This window comes from Tiliqua scincoides, chromosome 4, assembly GCF_035046505.1.
Source record: "Tiliqua scincoides isolate rTilSci1 chromosome 4, rTilSci1.hap2, whole genome shotgun sequence".
NCBI classification, from domain to species: domain Eukaryota; kingdom Metazoa; phylum Chordata; class Lepidosauria; order Squamata; family Scincidae; genus Tiliqua; species Tiliqua scincoides.
Window position 1 is genome coordinate 192,833,117 of NC_089824.1, and position 12,201 is coordinate 192,845,317.

Below are 12,201 nucleotides of genomic sequence, written 5' to 3' on the forward strand. Positions count from 1 at the left end.
ATGTCCTCTTTTTCCAGGACATGTCCTCTTTTTTAGCCTCATGTCCTGGAAAAGAACTTAAATGTCCTCCGTTTCCCTGTCTGTAGGTTCGTGCAGGCAGCACAGAACCTTCTTGTAATTAAAAAATTGTACGTAATAACTTATATGTAATATAGCTTTAACTTTAATAATAAGTAATAATGTTTAAATTAACCACACAAAATCAATATACAAGTGTTTTTAGCTTTTATTTTGTCATGTCCTGCATTGTTCCTGAATGTCCTACATTTTAGGGTGTCTTGTCCTTTTTTGTGGTTATGACATCTGGACATCCTGCCCCATCCACCCTGATCCACCTGCACAGAGCAACACTGTCTTGCGCCCACAATCTCACTGGTGCAGGTCCAAGTTGCCCCATATTTTGCTGGGGCTTATCTTGTAGCAAGGGGACAAAAGTCCCCTTACCCTAAGGAGACCTTCAGCAGCCAAAAATCCCGCATGGGATGCAGCAGAAGCTACAGAGCCAGTGGCGTCACTAGGATTAGTGTCACCCGATACGGGAGGTCAGCATATCACCCCCATAATGAACTTCTTCCCATGCAGTGGGTGGGGCTACGCCCTGGGCAGAGGATGTGATGATGCACCATTGTCTTGCCCCTGCTGGGTTTTTTGGCTGTACCTTTTGATAGAATAGAGATATTTCAGTGCCGTTTGTTTCATTGCATTCCGCATGAAATTTCACGTTGAATGATGTATAACATGATGGTTATGCTTCCCTTTCAAGTGTTCCCATCCTGACTCAAAATTGTAGCCTGTCAAAATTGCACCCAAGAGGAAATTCTCTCCTCCAAACTCCAGATTGCACAACTTTTTATTGTCAGTTTTAACTCCTCTTTGGAGGATATGGAACTACACAGTATCGTCATGAAAAGAGTCATATTTTGATTCCTCTTTTTTCGATTCCTTTGTATTTTGCTTCCTCTCTTTCAAGCCAAGGCTATTCATGACAGAGCAAAATGAACATTTAAAAGACAAAAAGCAGCTTTTTTTGGTCTTCTTTTAAAAGACAAAAGAAGCAGCACTCCCTTCCTGTCACACAGCAATCATCAAATCTTCCAACAACTTTCTTTCTGCATCAGCTCCCAGAAGAAAAAAAAGTTATAAACACTTTAGCTATTGAAAGAGTTGCTATTTTTTTCTTTTTGGAGGGAAGGTTCAGATGGCCTAAATGTAGTGCAGACTGTTGTTCTGAATGCACCATGTTTCCTCATGATTGCCAAGTACACACTGTCGGTGCTTAAGGCACATCAGGCTATGTGTCTATTTTGTAGTGAAATTGGTTGTCATTTCAGAGGCAGCACATGGAAGAGATTCCATGTGACATACAGTCAGGTGACATTTACACATTGTGTTGTAAGTTGCTTGTTAGTGGGGATGGAAAGATGGGGAGGAGATAGCAGGAGGGGATGGATCCAGCAGCAGTGGCGCATGTCAAATCCTATCCATTGCAAAGCTTTTCTCTCTGTGGCAGTGGTGTCACATAGGGGTGTGGACCGCACCAAGTGACACACTCGGGGTGGTGACACCACTACTGTCAAAAATTGTGGAAATCTTGGTATTTTTGAATAATACCATTCTTATATATCATTCTCTGTGTAATTTAATGCAGAGTACAACGAAACAGGTCATGCAGAAATATCTGTATTCTATCTAAAGTTATAGCAAAAAAGGAGGAAAACACAACTGCTTTATGCAACAAAAAGTGGATTTCCGTAACTCAAAACTGACAAATGAGACTGATTGTTTCAACTGCCAATAAGGTGTTATTATGACACCAATAAAGTATTAGTATGAGTCAGCTCTCATTTCCATGTATCAGAGCTCATACTAGAACTCTTATTCAGTTGTGTGCATGTCATCAGGTTGGCCACTGGTGTTTTTGTTGGTTACTGATTTGTTGGGTGACATGTACTATTATGCATTTTAAAAAATAAAGTTAATGAGGATGCAATCCTAACCCCTTATGTCAGTGTTTTCCAGCACTAACATAAGGGTAATGCAGCTCCGAGACAAGGGAACAAGCATTCCCTTACTTTGAGGAGGCCTCTGTGAGTGATACCCAACTGCAGGATGCAGCATACATCCCATTGGCACCGCTATGTCAGTGCTGGAAAGTACTGACATAAGGAGTTAGGATTGTGCCCTAACCCAAGCAAAACCACTTCATTTCTGTTGTGCATCTTGTTGGTATCCTTCAGTCTCGGAAGACTATGATATCGCACTCTGAATAGTGTTCTGGAACAGAGTGTCCTCTCCAGTGCGCGAAGCCTAGGTAAAGTAGATATGGAGGACAGACTGTTACCATGCAGCAAATTCCCCCTCTTCACGTCGCTGAAATGGTCCAATGGAAAGGCAGAGGACAATACTGTTGGTTCCAGCGGCGTCGCAGGAGTTGCCAGAACGTGACTATGTTCAGCCATTAACTGCCTCAGGGACTCCGGCTCCGGATTTTGCCTTGAGGTTGACTCCTGAAGCCTTTTCCGTAACTGGATGTAGCCACAAGGCAGTGGAGGTTTGGGATCAGAGTTTTCCGTCTCTCAGATGAGCTGCCTTCCCAGGCTAACGAGTCCCATCTACCCGGTGGCTGTTTAGTCGCCTCTTACACAAGTATAGCCGAACTGAGGGCCTATTCTTATCCCCAGCCCCCAGGGGAATTGTTGTGCATATGATGTTGTAATTTGTATGCTCTGGTACAGGAGGAGGTCCATCATGGGGGTGACACAATGAGCTCTTGTACCAGGTGATGCAAACCCTAGTGGCTCTTCTGCTCTGTGGACATATACCACCAAAAGTGGCATATAATTTTTTATACTTTCCTCCCATATGCCCTTGGGTCGTTGTCCCCTTCGCTAAATATAGCAAGTTTTACACAGCACTGGTGGGTCAACTGCATGAATGCAATAACAATAAGGCAGAAAGATTTTGCTGCTATTTTGATGCCCATTCTCCCAGTTTGGCAAGATCCTTCTGGAGCTGTTCACAATCTCTTCTCGTCTTCACCACTCAGAAAGGTTTGCAAACTTAGCTACCTCGCTGTTTAGCCCTGCCTCCAGGTCATTTAAGAACAGGTTGAAAAGTGCAGGTCCCAGGACAGATCCTTGGGGCACACCGCTTTTCACCTCACTCCATTGTGAAAACTGCCCATTGACACCCACTCTCTGTTTCCTGGTCCTCAACCAGGAGTTGAAAGTGACCACAACCAAGGGTTTCCAAACTATGGCCCAAGGGCCATATCCAGCCTACCACAAGATTTTATCTGGTCCCCAACAACTCAGTTTGTCAGAGCATTTGGTAATGTTTGACATTTGCACTGGTTATATATCATTTCTCTTTGTAATTGTCACATTTCTCTTTTGAATCATATCAGGCTGATTACAAAAAAGTAAAATGTAGTATTCATTTATTCATTCAAATTTCATTCATTCATTTATAAAACAGGATTTTTTCGACCTGCAAAAATGTGTAAAATACGCCATGTGGCCCTTGTACTGAAAAGTTCAGAGACCCCTGGCCTAAACTAAATGGCAAACTTCTTGTGTAGACAGCAGAGCTGGACCTTGATTTACAAAGAAGTAGAAGTGAACGAAGAAGGCTTGTGAATTTCATTGCAAGTTAGAACCAGGAAAGAAACACTGTGCCATGTTCCTTGAGTGACAAGAGTTTGCATCTGGAGGGAAAGCAAACTTTAAAATGCTCTTGCACTGGCATCTTCTCCTCTTTAAATTAACTGGGGGGGGAAGCCTGCAGGACCGAAGATGCAGGTAATATTTTGATTCTGTTCATGTACTGTATAGTGCTGGATTCCTTCACTATGTGCTTTTCTCCTCCCCTTTCCTTCTCCCCTGAGTGTATGTGTGTATTTAAAGGCAGTTGGACCTGATTTGTTTTTCTTTTGCTGTGAACTTTAAGCTTGGTAAAGGGAAGACTAGTCCAGATAACTAGAAAGAATCTTCAGGTTTTTGTTTCCCAAGATAGAATAGAGGAGCAATCTTTTTCAGGTAGGAACGGACTTTTTTTCCTTATATTGCATTTTTTCCCCCTTTTATTGCAATAAAACAATGACATGCTTCTTTCCTATCAATTCTGCTGAAATCTCCATGTCTTTTCTCTGCCTCCCCCACATTCTACCTCTTCCCTTGCAAATGCTGCAAATCTTATGGCTGTGGCTGGTGGCTTTCTGTTTTTCTTTTATTAGTTTTTACAAGCAGTAGCAAATGTGCTTTGACAGAATGTTCCAAAAGCTGCCTGGATTAGAGATCAGAAAGCTCAGCCTGGTGCTGGCTTGGTGAGCACATCGGTTTCAAAGTCCCAGTTGTGACGATTATTTGAAATTCACAGGGCTTTTTGTTTGTATGCTCTCTTTTGTGGGAACAGCATGACAATCCCCAAATCCTGAGTAGTCTAGAATGTGACATTGATTGTGATTATACTGATATGGCCACTTTGTGATCTGAAGCCAGTTTGAATTTTGGAGAGAGAGAGAAACAGGGAGAGGTGGGTGAAGCAGAAATGCCTTGGGGGATGGGATCAAGGGGCTCTCTCCAGGAATTTTCCATTTATTGCAGCATGTCCTTTGGTTCCAGTAGGCTCTGCTATTAGATTTCTAAGACACCTGGTCTCTCCAGGGCGCACTCTTCCAAAAGGAAACTGAAGTCCCCAGCTTTGCTTTGTCATTGTTCAGTTTGACATTGGCTTGACCTGCTGCCTTTGTTTTTACTTCATAGCAACTATTAATTGTTTTTATTTTGGTGGAGGGAGATGATATTTCAAATGTACTGTCTGCATTGGTTGTAACCTTTCCCAATGGTCCCTTAAATAGGGTAGGAGGTTGCAGAGTTTAAATATTTTTAAGTAAAACAGGTAGCATTGCTGCTGGAATTCCTGGCCATGCTCGGGCAACAGTAATATTATTGCTTGAGAAATACTGAACTGCCAAATCTCTTTCTTTTTTTGCCTTGGCAGCTTTTCAAAAGGAATACTACTTTTTTATTCTTGTTAGTCATTCTGCGTGTTTGTTACATGAACTACAATTTTAAAAATCACTTTTTATACTTCCTGATATGCACACTACAGTGGACTTGAATGAAAGTGTGCTAGAAAAGGACAAATAGACCTCCCCTAATATTAGTTCCTGCAAGGATGACTGACACTTTTTTCACATCATTTAATATTTAAAAGTGCATTATGGTTAAAAGGTTGTATATTTTAGCAGTAACTAAGATAATGTTTGAAATCTAATTTCTAGATAAGTTGAATGTTATCTAGTTGTTTGAAAAGAGAGTGGCGCACAGACCTTCTTGACAACTCTGTCATAAAACATATTTTCTTGGAAGTAACTTTCATTGATTTCAACTAAATTTATCTCAAATATATGTAACTCCACAACCTTAACATTAAAAACATATAAATCAAGAATCTTGTTGCCGGTTTTTTTTAAACAAAAGATGTTTCTCATACGGCCACATTCTATCTGACTTTCCAGCGCCAATGCAGCCACAATGCAGCCCCATGGTAAGGGAAAAAATGTTCCCTTTTAGAAGGCCTCCATGATTTCCGCCCGCCTCTCCCACAGGATGCAGCACTCGCCCTATTGGCACAGTTGCATCAGGACTAGGAAATTGGATGGGATTTGGCCCTTAGAGGTTTCTTTGGACCACTGTTTGCGCTTTTCAAAACAGGTAAATTGTAGATGCGTTGGGAATATGTCTGAAACTGTGAACATCTTAAATGACGTGTATGCTGGGTTTTTATATACAGAGTTTGGATAAAATTAACAATTCCCATATAGAAAAGGAAAATGTGTTTAATTGTGAACATATTTCAGCTTATAGTAAGCGATCAGAAAGAACCTGTGTTTGTGATAAAGAATGTTATATTTTTTTAAATAAACAGAAAAACAAAATAAAATGGTAAAATGGTAAAATTGTATGAGTCAGTGAACTCAGATATACTAAAAATTCTGCTTGTTGCAAACATCAAAGAAACACTGGACCTTGCAAATCCTAAAAATGAAATCCTTTCCTAGTTTATGCTAAAACTACTGTGTCACTTGCTAGTAAACCACCAGATCTGTAGAAAATTGAATGTTCAGTTTTAATCTTCAGTAAGGATGCTTATTTCTTCAGGATTGACTGGTAGCATAGAGGCATGGGGATGGAAAACATAAGGTTAAGCATATGTTCTGTCTAATTTAAGATATTATAATAGGTTACTTTAATTTGTATTTGATTAATTCTTCATAGTACTTTAATCTGTAGTTGAAACATAAAAAGAACTTCTTAAAAACATACATAGTAATAAAACTTATCTTTATACAAAATAAACATTTTAAATTGTCTTATGTTATGGCAAATATTAAAAGTAGTTAAAGCTTTTTGCGTAATGCCTGTATAACTTAACCTTCATGTTTAATAATGCGTTGACTTTGAAATATATTTCTTGAGGGCTAAGAAGAAAATTTTAGGGAGGGGGAAAAGTCTGCAAAAGCTTTTAATATTGTCTCTCTCTACTAAAATGCAATAACAGTGGAAACCATACAGTTAGCACAATATGAGTTCATGTACATATAAATATATTATGTAATGTAATTTCATCTTTCCCAGGTTTGAAAATACTTTATATTCATGCTGCATGTTTTAGAAAATAGACCTTTAAAAAAATAGTCTTACATTTATTCATGCATATATAGATGTTTTAAAATTCCAAATACATAGTGATATGTGAAGTGATCTAAACATAATTGTGCCCCTGAATTACATACAATAATTTCCATAGTTTAAACAATGAAAATTTAGTTAAGAAAGATCTCAATAAGAACTAATTTTGCCCCTCTTTTGACAATAAATTTAAACTATGCACACATGTATTCACGCACATGGATGCACAGACACACCAGCCACATATTTGGTAATTTAAGATATTTATTTAGAAAAACTTGAGCCAGTTTAAAATTTGATTTCTACCTTAGCTGAGATGTATATACTGTCAGAAGTTGGTTGTTCTGTAATTTTTTTATATTTTAGAAAAGTAGACAAATTACATAATCTGCTCAACACTACACATACACTAAAAAGCATTAATATACATTACTTCATCAATGCAATCCATACCTATATAAACATGCAGCTACAGTTATCATACTCACAGCCCAATCCTCTCCCCAGGCAGCCGCTGCCGCCTTCTTGGGAGAAGGGGACATTCATTGTATTTATTAATGTTTGCCTGGTACTTACTGTTCATATAATGTATTAATGGTCTCCCTATAACAGCTCAGAAGGGGTTACCCGCACGGCATCTAGCTGCATCTGCATGTATGCTATCAACTTCACTATAGGGGCAATATGCTGTGCTTTTGATAACTAATATTTAGCCGCTGGAGCATATGGATTCTGCCATTTAGTTGTGATTGTAATTCTTGCAGCACTTACAGTGCAATACAATGCCAAAGCTACACTAGCAGCACAATGTCCATTTTTGTGAGGTTTTTCCACTTGGAGACCCTCTAGCCTCAATAGCTTCCCTCACCTCCGGAAGTGCTACTTTCCCAGCATGAAGTTACTCGGGCTCATTTACGCCTTCCCCTTTGTGCTGGATGGGCTTAGGGTGGCTATGATAGATGTTGTACCGATATTGTGCACAATGGCAGCTCTGCCCCAGTAGTGGACCTCCCCAGCCCTGCGCCCCGGGGCAAAGGTCCACAATGGCGCCCCTTGCAGGATGCCGCAAATCCACTCTCCCCCACTTACCTGGAGCACACGGAGCCTCACACAACTCCAGGACATGTTGGGGAAGCCTCCTGAAACTTCCCCAACATTTTAAACTGTGCTCCCGGAAGCACCATTTCCGACCACGTCGGGAGCCTCAGGGAGGCTTCTGAGTGGTCGTAGAGGTGCGTGAGACCCTACGCTGGGGGCATTTGCCCCTTTCAATTAACAGCAGGTTCACCACTGTTCTTCCCTCAATACCAGACCTCCTGCCCAAAGACATTGCTGGGTAAATAATTACAAAGATATTGCTGGGTAAATAATGTATTCATTTATTTTATTCAATTCAATACTATTATTGATAATAATATCAATAAAAATAATGGTATCTGGACATCTCCTGAAGGTGCAACCAGGAGTTTTCAGGGCTAGATTGAGTTAAAGTGTGTCCTCCAGGAGGACCCAAATCCTTACAGTTGAATCCTAACTAAGGGCCCAATCCTATCCAACTTTCCAGCACCGATGCAGCCACAATGCATCTACAAAGTAAGGGAACAAATGTTCCCCTATCTTGAGGAGGCTTCCGTGATTGTCGTTCCCCCCCTGCCGGATGCATCACATGCCCCACTGGCACAGCTGTGTCAGTGTTGAAAAGTTGGATAGGATTGGACCCTAAAGCTCTGTGTGGCAATGAAGGAGCACAAATACATTTTACATTGCAACCTGCTGGAGATTTTTGGCTGCTGGAGGTCTCCCCATGGTAAGAGGATGTTTGGCCCCTCCAGGAGCCACTATGGGTCAGCTCAAACTTGTGCCTGCAATATCGCTGATGCAAATCTGAATTCATCCAGATAGGCAGATCAGGCCCAGGAAGGGGGTTTGGATTCCGCATATGCTGCTGTTGTCACTAAACCCCCCCCCCCAGTCCAATCAGCCATCTGGTGCAGAATTGGTGAGCTAATCAGTTTCAAAGTCCCAGTTATTCCTTACAAGTATCTGTTGTAATCTAAATAATCCACAAGGATTATTTTAGATGCTGCATTTTGTGGGAACAGCACTGCAGTCCAAAAATCTTGAATAGTGTAGAATGTGACATTGATAGTGATCATATTGATATGGCCGCTGTGTTGTATGGAGCCAGTTTGAATTTCTGAGAGAGAAACAGGGAGGTGAGTGAACTGAAGATCCTTTGGGCTCAAGGAGCTCTCCATGGACTTTGCATTTGCTGTAGATTTTCAGACTTTCTCAGCTCATGACACACTGACAAGGCACTAAAATTGTCAAGGCACACCATCAGTTTTTTGACAATTGACAAGGCACACCACACTGTTGGTAGCGGGCTCACATCCCCCAATGGCCCTACTAATAAATGACCCTCCCCCAAACTCCTGCGGCACACTTGCAAACTATTCGCGGCACGCCAGTGTGCCACGGCACAGTGGTTGAAAATGGCTGCTGTAGAGTGTCCTTTCTTTGTAGAGGGCATGCTCCAGCCACTCTCATCCCGTCTCCTCCCCTTTCCCTCTCCCTCCCTGTTCAAAACCCTCCCTGCCCACCCCCTGCCCTGATCCACCCCTTGTGCAAGGCTTGTCTGCTCCAGTGGGCCTCCATCACTCCACCAGTGTGCATGGGAAGGCTTTGGCCTTCCTGCCTGCAGGCTGGCTTCCTGCACTGCTGCAAAGCCCTTGACAGTGCTTCTGTGGCAGCCTGCAACAGCAGAATGCATGTTCCCCCAGTGAAGGATAGGATTGGGCTGTCAATTCCACCCCCGTCGGAGAGGTTCTTGAAGGGACAAATGGCAAGGTGTGGCAGCATCCATGCTTAGGTTGTTGGTGCAAGAGACTTCCTGGGGAAGGAGTCTGAAAAAATTTCCTTGTGGCTTGGCCACTGGGCAGTTAGGCTAAGAGATAAGGGTCCAAGATGGAGTTAAGAGAAACTGTGCACTTTTGGAAAGTGAGGTCACTGGCAACAGAAGCTGATGAGCTCTGTCAAAGGCTACTGGTTATGGGCTTAGGAAGGTGAGTAGCTGGGAGAGGTGCCTGTGCCCCCAAACAAGGGTTTTAGTACTGGGGCTGGTGTTCTGCGATTGGCTGCAGAGTGTGGTTTCTATCCAATGCTTCACAGTAGGGAAATATAGGGAGTTGCAGAAGTTGAGATTTGCCAATGTTTTCCCCTTCCCCATTGTTTTCCAGTGACACTGAATTCCTGCACCAGTTCTGATATTGGTGCAGCATTCTAGTTTGGGGCACGTCTGTTGTCTGGAGGAGGTTAAGAGTATAGCATATGTAGACTCCTCCTTGTCCTGCCAACATCTCATTCCCATTTGGTACCACTCCCTTAACTTGAGGAGGCCTCCATGACTGCCCCTCCCAGCCTAGGATGCAGTGTGTGACCCGTTGGTGTGGTTGCATCCGTCCAAGGGAAGTTAGGATTGAGCTCTTTGTTTTGTAATTTTAGACAGTAAGAAATTTGAAGAAGAAAAAAATGTATTTTTTTTTCTACGCAGCTGAAGGGCTGAACTATAAATAATGTGGGAGATCTAAGATCATCTTTTTTCCTTAGCAGCAGGTGTGACTGTTGGGGGGAATTTGATCAGAACAGCAGAACCACAGGAAGAGTTGTTTAACTCTTTCACCATGCTGTTTTCCCAGTCAAAATTGATTCTCCCCTCCTTCCACAATCCTGCTATTTAGTCCTGTGAGGATAACAGCAGCCTGAAGAGCTTGAGAGTCCAATCCTATCCAACTTTCCAGCACCGGTGTAGCAACAATGCAGCCCCGAGATAAGGGAACAAATGTTCCAATACCACAAGGAGGCCTCTGTGACTGCCTCTCCACCACAGGATACAGTGCATACCCCAGTGGCACAGCTGCACCGACACTGGAAAATTGGATAGGATTTGGCGCTGAGATAGTTTAGGACACTGGGACTAGCTACTTTATCACTGGGAGGGGGGCAGGGACACACACAGGATCTCACATCTCCTGCATCATGTGCAGTTTGGCCCTTCAGTATTATTGTTTGCAATTGTGAAAGTAAATCTTTGTTCAGCTGGGCATCTTGTGAGGCATGGCAACAGTTCTAATGTTCACATTGCTCATTTGGCTAAAATCTTTCTTGTGATGGACTAACAACATATTAAAATATGTAACAGAGCAATAAAGACCTATTTCCAAAATATATGTCCTCGCGCTTTTTATTTATTTAATTTTTTATGATTTATGGTTTTTTTATGCTGCTGCCTGCCACTGGTTGGCTTTTAATGTGCATTTTATAGTCTATAGTTTTATGTGTATTTTATAGTTTATGTATTTTATTGTTTATTTTAATTGGCTGTGAGCTGCCTTGGGTGCCCTGCAGGCAGAAAGGTCTTCATCTTCTTCGTCTTCTTCTTCTTATTATTATTTCTTGCCTATCATAGCTGCTAGTTCTTTAGCTGGACAGCGTTAATTACTAATCAGGCTCCACCCAGGGGCCTAGGACTTCATAATGTATTTACACATAATGTGTGCTGAACGAACCAATAGTGCTTTTGTCAATGTTCAGATGTTTTAAATGAAATTCAAGCATTTTTGGGACTGCACCTAATGTGCCAGTCACCACTGGGATTACCATAGCTGGTTTGCGCCATAATCTTTGGATTTCAACTTTTAGATCCTGATATTTACTGATTTTTCATATTCTTTTTCATCAATCCTACTATTGCCAGATATTGCTATGTCGATGATGGTCACATTATTTTTTTGTTTTACTGTAATGTCTGGTGTGTTGACTTTCCAGCACCAGTGCAGCTGCAATGCAACCCAGAGGTAAGGGATCAAATGTTCCCATACCTTGAGGAGGTCTCTGTGACTGCCTTTCCACCACAGGATGCAGTGCATGCACCCCTGGCATGGCTGCACGGACACTGGAAAATTGGATAGGACTGGGCCCTAAGTCATCCATATAAAGCAAATGGTTCATTTTTTGTGAGTTTTTGGCCATTCAATAACCCAGCTTTGTTTTATTTAATATGACGGATAGCAAAATCATGGCAATGACAAACAATAGTGATGAAAATGAATCACCCTGGAAAATACCTTGCTTGATATTGACTGTACCATAGTTTTCATTTCTGACTTATCAGTTCTATTCTCCATTGTTTCATGGTCTTCTGTATAAATGCACTTATATTTTTGCGAACTCTTTTTCTTTTCCATTGTTGTTGTGATTATTATGATTATAAGAGACACCAGCAACAGCCACTGGAAAAGACACCATGTGGGGTGAAGAGGGACAGTTGCGCTCTCCCTGCTACATGTAAGAGGACATAAGAACATAAGAACATAAGAACAGCCCCACTGGATCAGGCCATAGGCCCATCTAGTCCAGCTTCCTGTATCTCACAGCGGCCCACCAAATGCCCCAGGGAGCACACCAGATAACAAGAGACCTCATCCTGGTGCCCTCCCCTACATCT